The sequence below is a fragment of the Pteronotus mesoamericanus genome, unplaced genomic scaffold (genome assembly GCF_021234165.1).
Source record: "Pteronotus mesoamericanus isolate MK-2021 breed Mesoamerican mustached bat unplaced genomic scaffold, CSHL_Meso_final scaffold_85, whole genome shotgun sequence".
Lineage (NCBI taxonomy): Eukaryota > Metazoa > Chordata > Mammalia > Chiroptera > Mormoopidae > Pteronotus > Pteronotus mesoamericanus.
This window is the reverse complement of record NW_026555329.1, coordinates 41,419,770-41,427,818: the sequence shown is the minus strand read 5'-3', so window position 1 is coordinate 41,427,818 and position 8,049 is coordinate 41,419,770.

The following is an 8,049-nucleotide window of genomic DNA, read 5'->3' as shown; positions in this document are numbered from 1 at the left end:
AATAGTCAGGAACCTTGTGTACACAATGAAATAACAGGGCAGGGAGGAATTTTTAGATGCTCTTTTTGCAGTAGACGTTTTCCACCATAAATATATTTGGTCAACAGATAGTATAGTTTTGGCAGAAGATAATGGTGTAATCTTTAACATTTGGGGTGAAGGAGAAAATTTAATAATTTTGAATATCAAAGTCTTGAAATACCTTTAGTAGTTTCAGTCCTCTGCTCTCCCAGATAATACTTAACAAAATAGCAGTCATTCATCATTGTGTTTTTTCCTAGCAGGTATAAGGTCAATGGTAGCAAGCAAAGTCTAGAAAATGTTTTCCTTTTCTATATGGACTAATGGCTCACAAATTAGAATGCATAAAAATAATAAAAAAGGAATAATGCTATCCCTGAAAACCTTTTCACTCTTCCCTCTATTTTCCTTAGAATTAACACCTAATCAGAGCAAACAGATTCCTGTTTTCTGTTGTAGTTTTATGTTGTCCTATTATTGCTGTTAGTAAATATGCAGTGGAAATACCTTGGTAAGAGCAGCAGATGCATCACAGATCCCAGACATAAAGGGAGAACTGGGGGACCCCAGAGGACCAGAGCAATGCCAGAGGCAGAAAGATGTGAGGGGATCTAGGCAGTGGACAATCCTCCTCTCTTTCTGCAGTGTCCTTGGGCTCTGTAAATCAAAGTGTTGATTGTGGCTAGAGAAATTGGAATTCATTACTGATGGTCTCAGAGAAGAATGGAGGACCATTAATTTCTTCCCTGCTCTAAGCAAGTCGCTCAAATTCCTCTCTATAGGCTAAGTGGCAGTTTCTTTGGCACCCTAACTCTACTAGCATTTGCTGTCAATATTTTGTAGATTTTTATTTGGCATCATTCTTTTTTATTTTTAATCCTCACCCGAGGATTAAACATGTTTGTTGTTTTGAGAGAGAGGGAGAGAGAGAAAAAGAGAAAGTGAAAAAGAAACATTGTGTGAGAGAGAAGCATCAATCAGTTGCCTCCTCTACGTGCCCTGACAAGGAATTAAACCCACAACCTTCTGGTATAAGGACATGCTCCAACCAAAAACTGAGCCACCCGGTCTGGGTATTATCATTCTTATCAACAGTTTTTCACATGTTTTATGTCATGTGCATGCCAGTGTGTGTGACTGAGGGGCAGAGATCAGGTAAATTGCTGCCCCGCAACTTGCTCCTGCCAGGGAAGGAAAGTCAGAGCGCAGGTGGTGCACTTGGGCTCCACCTGCTGGTGGCTGGCATCACAGCAGCCACACTGTCAGGTCTAAATCAGATTCAGCCAGTGTTACCTGTTTAAAACACTTAACAAAAGAAAGATGAAAATATGTATGTCTTGCGATAGTAAAATCTGATACGATCACGTTGATAGGCATATAAAGCTCTAAGGATGAACTATGAACTCGTTATTAAGATTTTATTTGTATGGAGAGATTAAAAATTTACCTTTAAGGATGCCATCAATGCTTCCCAGAAATATATTCTCTTCTGTAACCATATCAATTTAGCTGAGATGATATACAATTGCTAGTAGTATGTGCTTGGAATATAAATGTATGGAAAAATTTATGTATAGTTACTTGGGGGAAGAGCCTATCAAATAACATGGTGGCTGTTTTTTTTTACCTGTAGCAATAGGTGTATATGTGTGCGTGTGGTGGTATCACTGTCTGTTCACACTGTCTGCATGTTCTAGAGTCCGTCTGGTATGGAGCTATGGGAACCCGTGGGAAGGTCACTCTGTAGTGTGATTTTTCCAGACAGACTGGAAATCATGAATCACATAGAACTGTGACACCACAACCTGCTTTCTGCATTTAAGCCCATAAGCCCACTGTGTGTGCACTGTCTTTATGTTCGGCTTCTGATGTGGAAGAAACTTTGCGATGCCCGTAGGGTCCTGAAGAAAGCTTGTTGCTTTCTCCAACAGTAAACCTACAAGGAATTGTTCAGTGTTCTTCTGGGAATTATGATAACTCCCTTGTTTACGTTCTTATTGTTACTCTCTTGACCGCAGGAAAATAACAGCAATAAAACAGTCAATGTTTACTTAAAACAAGAGGTACAATTCTCTTAAATTTTTAAATAAACTTTTATTATGGAAATTTTCAGTCGTTCACCAAAATATAAATCCCCATGTACCTGTAACCCCACTTCAACAGTTATCAACATTTCTAATTCACTTTGAAACAATATGATACAATTTTGAATCTATCTACTTTAATGACAAGGCAAGAAAAGGAAATAAATGCTACCTCTGTGCTAGTGACGACATTTTTGGATCGCTGCATGCTCTGCACAGCCAAATCCTCAGAATAAGAGAATCTCGTAAAAGAAGGAAGTAAATTTCTAAGAATATTAGTAATTCTTGGGCATATATTTTTTCATTCCCAAAGTAAACTAATGTAGAAAAATGTAAGCTGAAACAGGTTATTTTTACTTAATCTATTACCTGTACATTTGAATCAGAAAAAAATTTTTTTAATGCCTTGCCATGAGCTGCAGCTGTGGCCGTTGTTTCCCGTCGCCCGTGTCGGACGCCCACGCTGCACGCTCTCTCAAATCCCCTTCTCCGCGTTCTGGGTTTTGTGGTTATTATCAACAACACGAGGGCTTTCCTAACTTCACAGGACAAACGGGGTACAATCTTTTTGATAAAGGAAAGGAATGTCTAACTCTAATCACATCAGATGGCAAGGCCGATTTTTGAAATATGTGTCCTTGGCTCCTTCTTCCTCATCTTTCTGATTGGAACCTCTAAAATCAGGTCTGCCAGGGTGGAGTTAGAGTCTTGATAAAGACTTGGGCTCCATAACCAATTCGTTCAAAATAAGACTTTTAATTATACTTTATTTCATTAGTGCAAGTTTTAAATACTACATAGAAACAAAATTTTCTTTTTTTCTTCCTATTTTACTACTCCCAGGAATGGACTAAAAAAATCTGACCTGAAATTTGATTATAATGAATATTTTATAATAAAAATGATTTTTATACCCTGACCTATGTGGCTTAGTCAATTGAGCGTTGTATGGCAAAGCGAAAATTAACTGGTTTGATTTTGGTCAAAACTAATGCCTGGGTGTGGGCCAGGTACCCAGCTGGGGTGCCTGCAAGAGGTAACTTATCTATGTTTTCCTTCACTCGTCAACGTTTCTCTCCTTCTCTGTCTCCCTTTCTTCCACTCTTTCTAAACATAAGTAAAAAAAAAAAAAAAAAAAAAAAAAAAATTAAGTGAGTTGTCCTTTATTCTTAAGAAGAGGTCTCATGAGAAAATGCTCTAATTTTTTCCATGAATGTAATTTAACTTCTGGGACCTTCCCCATGAAGATTTGAAGGTTTATACTGAAACGCAGTTTTTCTAAATCCTGGCGTTGTGTGGTGAGGAGGCTTGTCTCATGTACCTCTGTTCCATGACCCCGGTATTGAGGCCAGGCCCCACCCACTTTGTGGCTCTGGTGTCCTCTAGGACCTTGTATCATCTGCTTTCAGGCAACAAAAATGGAATTAGCTGGGGAGGGGACCACCCACAACTTGAAAGCCATGTCTCAGGAATGGCACGTGTCGCTTTGCTACACCTCACTGCGCGGAAAGCTGAGGAAGGCAGCCTTGTGGGCGCCCAGGAGAGGGAGGGGTCAGAGTTGACCAAGCGATGGCAGCCTGCTGTACCAGGAGGCTGGGCCTCAGTGCCTTGCAAAGGGAGCTTTGAAATCCAGTGAGCCTCCGCAGAGGGGAGAGAAGGAAAGCGCTAAACTTAACTCCCACTGAGGTCCGGGAAACACAAACGCGGCCCGCTTGGTGCTTGTTTGCAGATCCTACCTGGAACCGAAGCTGATGGGACTGTGGGAGCGCTGGTGTCGGCCGCGGAGGGGGCCCCGGCAGAGGAAGCAGAGACAGAGGAGGCGGCTCCTCCTCCTGGGGAAAGAGCAAGTTTAGAGGAGGCCGGGGTTGATCCTGAAACCACAGAGGTCGTAGGCAGTGACAGACCTCAACCAGAAGACACAGAAGCGGCAGCACCACAGGTACGTGTCCTAGTGAAATGGAGGTTCTGGGAAGATGGCGCAGCCGGGATGCTCTATCTGTTGGTTAATGGCGATAACGTAAAGGATGGGAATACAATTGTAGCTTTTTTGTGTCGTACTGCTCTGCCCAAAAACAAACAAATGAAACACTAGATCCTCAGAAAGACTGATCACAGCATTTTTTCAATGTCATATTCCCTGTCAGTTCAGCGTGACTGAGTCATCAGGACCCCTGAAATGGCTCAGGCTGCATCAGGTCACGCAGGCCCCATGGGGCCACCTGCCCCACCGCTTCCTCCTCTCACACCCCCTTCCCCTGCCCTGGACACTCCAACCAGAGTCCTCACTTTCCTGCCTTCTCCCTGGTGACACAGTCTGGCAGAGAGTGGGATGTCACTGCTCAGAACATTCATATTTTTCTCCTTTGTGGCTTGTGAGTTGCTCTTCAATTTATCTGAACATGGATGAGAGATAAAAGAGATTTTTTATTGTTTCTGTTTCTATGTCAGATGTTCACAGGAATTTCCACTTTCCGTTTGCAGTGGGACATGGGCAGTTACCGTTGCAGCCTCCTAAGATGTCAGCTCCCAGAGCAATCGAGAGAGTGTTCATATCTTGCATTATGTCCACTGAAGACTTTGAAAATACCGTTATACACTGGTATCAATCACCACACCAAATTATGGCACACCTGAAATCTATCATCTCAACAGACATCCCAGCTCCAGTTCACTTAGGTGAGAAAAACAGCAAATCTGAGGCAAGAAAAAGTTTTCCAAAGTCTACATCAGTCCTTACCATACACTTCATAGAAAAACGTGGTCAGTGACTAGTGTGCTGATGGGACCCACAGTGTAGAGGTGACAAGATGCCCCAACAAATGACAACTAGTGTTTGCTCACACATTAGGCCCCACCTTGAGCAGCAAGCATTTCTGACCATGGTGTTCCCAAATCTTCATTTGACACCACTTCCTGATGCATTAAGTCTTGCCTGGGAATGAGTAGACACAGGCCCCATTAATCATATCGCCGTGCAGATACTTCCACTAACAGGAATGGCTCAGGCTGAGGGAGGGAAGCATTGTGCACCAGTGCTCCTAGACCGAGCACATACACATTGCCACCGATAATTATCACAAACCTACAGCATCATAACCATTACTTGTCCATTTTATAGATAAAAAATTAAGCTCTGAGAGTTGAAGTGATTTGTCAAAGATAAGAAGTCCATGTGTTTTTTACTGGACCATGAGGCTACCCTAGAAATGTATTCATCACAATTCTATAACAAACAAAATATTTGAGGTAAATTTGAGATGGACCAGTATCTTTTATCTGAGGGAGGAGGAAGATAGTTCCTCACTTCACATTCAGGGCTGTGAGAACAGGACATCATCTGAGAACAGTCCTGATCCCCTGGGGTCATTAGATCAGCCCACCACATTGTGAATGACCCTTGGCTCTGCCTAAGAAACACAAGGGAGAATGGGCGAGCTAAGGAACAGCTAAGGTTCGGTGTGAGACAGATGTCTGTTAGTGTTCTCGATTTGCCTGTATGGACTTCTTCAACCATCATGGTAACCTATGAGGTCTCTTCTCTTATGGCTATAAACCGGCTTGACTCATAAGGTGAGATGTTATGTGTCCCAAGAACTTGTCCAAGTCGCACGGTTGATATAAAGCAAGGTAGGATAAAACCCATGTAATCTAGCCCTATAAGAGGATATAAAAAAGTGCTATGCATGGAGAAAACAAAACTAAACTTGTGAAACATTCCCTGTCACAATTTAATATTTTGTACTGAATGATGTGAGAAGAATTTGAGTGATCAGGAGTCTTCACAGAATATGTAAAATGTCAATAAATTATCAATTTGTTTTCCAAATAACTATCCTTTAATTCACAAATTCTTCTTATGCAGTACATGCTGGTACCACATGAAGAATACGCACATCATCTTGCATCTGTGCCATACACACTCCTTTACTAATTTGATAATTTCTAAGGTTATGATAACATTTTTATCCCCATCGTTTCCTCTTCCAAGGGCCCTGGTTCTAGTTCTCGATTCAGGGAAGCCATGAGAAGAAAGAAAGGAGACTCACAAAAAAAGCTGGCGTAGATCTGCCTGTCAGCCTTTCTCCCCCTACCTCTGATGCACTCAACCTTTTCTGATTACATCCTCTCTGTATAAATGCTGACCATCTTATTCTCTCAGGGTGGAACACAGTTGATTTCCTGAACCTGTATAGGACCTTACTGATTATCTGAACTTTTAATAAAAGCAAGGGGAGAGAGAAAGACATGAGAGAATCCCAAAGAATCTGAGAACACAGGCCCTTTTCAGACAGGAATGCACAGAGAGACAAGCTTGTCAACATAGCACTCCTACCTTTTACACGGTTTTTCATTTAGTACCAAAAAGAGCCTATGGAGCAGTAATGAGGTGTTGACAGCAAAGCACTCTCCTGTGTTCAGAACTTAGGAGAAAATTCTCCAGAAGCCTTTGATATATCAGACTAAATGGTGATTTACAGGGAATAGACACCTGGTTTACAATGCATTCAAAGACTAGGCTATCATGCAACCATCAAAAAAAACATATTTTATGGATTTATTACTAAAATTTAAAAATATTTGCAATTAATATAAAGAAAATTCATGAGTATATAATAACTTTTTGACAATAATATTGTTTGTATTGATAGAATAATAAAATGGGGGGAAGAAGTGTCTAAAACATAAAGAATGATTATTCTTGAGGAAATAGATGGCTTTATTTCTCATATGTACTTTAACTTACTTATTTTCCTAAATGAGCTACTAAGGTTGCATTGTAAAAATATTTAGCAAGGTAATTTTATCTTGTTTGGTAATAATATGATTAATAACTTCGTAACATGATTGAAGACTCATCATATGCCAGGTACTAATATTTGAGTGTTCTGTGCATTATCCTCATACAGTGTGATCATGTAAGCCTCTTAATACCTCTGAAATGTAGATATGTTGGCAAGATGTATATGAGGAAAGTGAGGCACGAGAAGTGTAAGTAACACAACAGAAGTTGGACAGGCTTAAGTGGTCTAGAAATGTGTTTTAATTATGAATTTTGTTACTGAATAACACTCATATAGACTTCAGAGTTTCTCACTATAATACATTAACCAAAAGAAGAGAATATAAGTCCAAATATTCATGTCTCACTTAAAGTGTTTATTTTTATATAATACCAAGAAATCCTATTTCTATTCAAAAATATGTTGAGAAAAATTCAAAGCAAGAGTAAAGTGTGGGTAACTCCTACTGTCATTTTTTTATATCTCATCTTACTCAAATATTCTTTAAAGAAAAGTTACTTCTCTGAATTCTCATATTTCACAGGTCTGGGTTTTTGAATGAGTCACTTCTCTTTGCCACTGTTCTCAATGCTAGATGGAGGTCTTTGTAAGAGCTACCTCACGGGAGTGTTGTAGACAGGATTTAATAAAATAAGTAAACATTTAGAATATTGCCTTACAAATAACAATTTCTCAATGGACATGGCATGCTATATTAATTTGAAAGCTTATTATTACATACTAAATATAACATGGCTTTGGAAATATTTCTGAATGTGGCATAGTGTTCATGAGAGGGTTCCGAGGTCCAGAATGGGAAGCTGAGTCTCCCAGATTGCTCTGTCCCTTCTACCTGCCAGCAACTGCAGTCCAACCCCTTCTAAAAGGCACCCAGAAGTTTGGTTGCCCTGAGTCATAGTCTGTGTGGTGACACATTGATTAATAATAAAAAAAAAATTCTCCAGTGCTTGTGCATATGGTGTCTTCAATAATGTCAATGAGGAATTCCAGTGTTTGATTTTGTTTTGTTGCATTACAGAAAATAAAGTTTAGGTTTCATGCCCAAGTCCTGAATCTGCAGCAAGTCACAGAAAGATAGATATAGGGGCTGAACAAGCAGGTATGTCTTCACATTTCCGACGTAATATTTCTATGGTATTTCC